The sequence below is a fragment of the Pteropus vampyrus genome, unplaced genomic scaffold (assembly GCF_000151845.1).
Source record: "Pteropus vampyrus isolate Shadow unplaced genomic scaffold, Pvam_2.0 Scaffold355, whole genome shotgun sequence".
NCBI classification, from domain to species: Eukaryota; Metazoa; Chordata; class Mammalia; order Chiroptera; family Pteropodidae; genus Pteropus; species Pteropus vampyrus.
This window is the reverse complement of record NW_011889136.1, coordinates 421111-422964: the sequence shown is the minus strand read 5'-3', so window position 1 is coordinate 422964 and position 1854 is coordinate 421111. Positions and strand designations below refer to the sequence as shown.

Sequence of the window (1854 nt, the reverse complement as noted above, 5' to 3'; positions counted from 1 at the left end):
AGAGACGAGGGCGAGCCAGAGCGTCACAGCCAGGGGAGGACAGGCCCCGACAGCGGGGCGGTGGCAGGGTCACGGTGAGGGCGGGCGTGGCCGTCAGGGGCGACCCCAGGGCCCGCTCCCGCCGCCACCCCGGGACTCTCCGCTCTGTGCTTGGTGCCGGCGGCAGCGGCGCTAAAAACACCAGGTGACGGAACCGTCACCAACATCCTAAAACACTGCTCCCAGCACGTCGCTTCCTCCCAGACACTTAGGAAGCAGTCACAGGCCTCGCATACACAGAAGCCAGCCACACGTCACTGGGTACAGGACGTGGCCACAGAGCCAAGCGAACAAAGCCCATGTGCCGGGCAAAAGCCAACGGTGCCCGTTTCTCGAAAGCCCTGAAAAGCAGCGCGATGGCGTTTCCGAGGCTCGGGAACCAGGAGCGCCCGAGCGGGACCGCGGGGCGGGACACACCACGGGAAGGGGTGCCCGGGGGCCCAAAAGCACGCCAGCGCCTGTCCCCCACGCGGGCCGCGCGTAGGGCCCGGACGGGAGCGCGCCGGCCCGTCTCCTCCCTGAGCTTCTCACAGACCAAACAGTCTCCGTCCAGACTCCTCGCCTCCGCCTCCGGCTTCCAAAGACCTCAAAAAGTAGGTCTCGTTTTCATGCAAAATTATTCTGCTTGTGTAATGTGCTCTCTGAGCATTAGCATTTTTAGAAAAACTCTGCATCTTTCAAAACTGCCTCTGAAATAGTACATTCGTCCTGGCTCTCATAGGAAATAAGGAACATCTTGATATTAAAGACAGGAAATTACAGTAAATATTTTACTGCAAGGAAAGGAAAAAAAAAAAAAACTGAACTGCTTTTGAGAAGATCTGGTGACCAAGGCCGAGAATCTTGTCTGGGCGGGGCTGGCGGCTTCTCCTCTAGGACCGGCGTGGCGCTGAAGCCCCCCACCCCATTCCAGCACGCCGGCAAACAAGGCTGCTTGCCTGCGTTTCTGTGACCCGGGAGCCACCAAGGAGAAAGTCTCTGATTCAAGGCAAAAAGACAGTCAGAGAGGATCAACTGTTCTTCAAACAGATGAGCTGAATTTTCAGTTCTGGAAAGGATGCCTGAGCAAGTGGTCCACAACCAACTCGCTGGAGAATAAAATGGAGACAAAGGGCACATTCTTCACTTGCCATCCTTGTATATGTGTTTTTACAAGTGACAAATCATTAAAAACAATCTATTCTTTTAACCCTCGGATTCGAACAAAGGCTCCTCGAAGGGAAATGAGGCTCGAGTTGCTCTGATGCTAATGTCCAATTCTGCATTCTCAGATTCCTTTCGAGACCTTTCTCAAACATCCTTATTTACTTGTGACAGCCTGAGGACAATGAGGCTGAAAGTGAACGATGCAGCGGCAAGATTTGTCATAACGCAGAGTGGGCAACACCAACTAGCCTACCAGAAGCGCTAGAGCGACGTTTAACAAAACGTGAACCCATTTAGCGTTTTACGACTCCATACTTCCATCGGAAATCTGAATGCTTTCGGTATTTCTAAATTCACGGTCAAGACTCTGAACGTGCAGCCGGTTATTTTAAAACTTATAAAATCCAAACATTTCCGGAGAAAATTTAGCATTCAAAGTTTCCAGGAGATTAAAATCAAGCTGTAGCTTCCCAATTATGAATTTCAGATACAAATTTTCTGTCGAAATAAAAGAGTAGGCTAGAATTTTTGTTTTTCAAAACGGAAGCATTACATTCTGGCAGCCACACGATATAACCCTCCGTGTTTGAAAACGTGCATATCAGGGAAAAAGTTTTTCTATTTATATTCCTATTGCCTTTATCTCTTTTCCTGCATTTCCCCCTTATG

General features: G+C 50.6%; 1 protein-coding gene across 1 annotated transcript in view; it reads right to left on the bottom strand.

Annotated features, from left to right (window-relative positions):
• LOC105304827 (myotubularin-related protein 10) overlaps positions 1–1854 on the bottom strand; it is a 60774-nt gene that overhangs the window by 43522 nt on the left and 15398 nt on the right. The window lies entirely within an intron of this gene.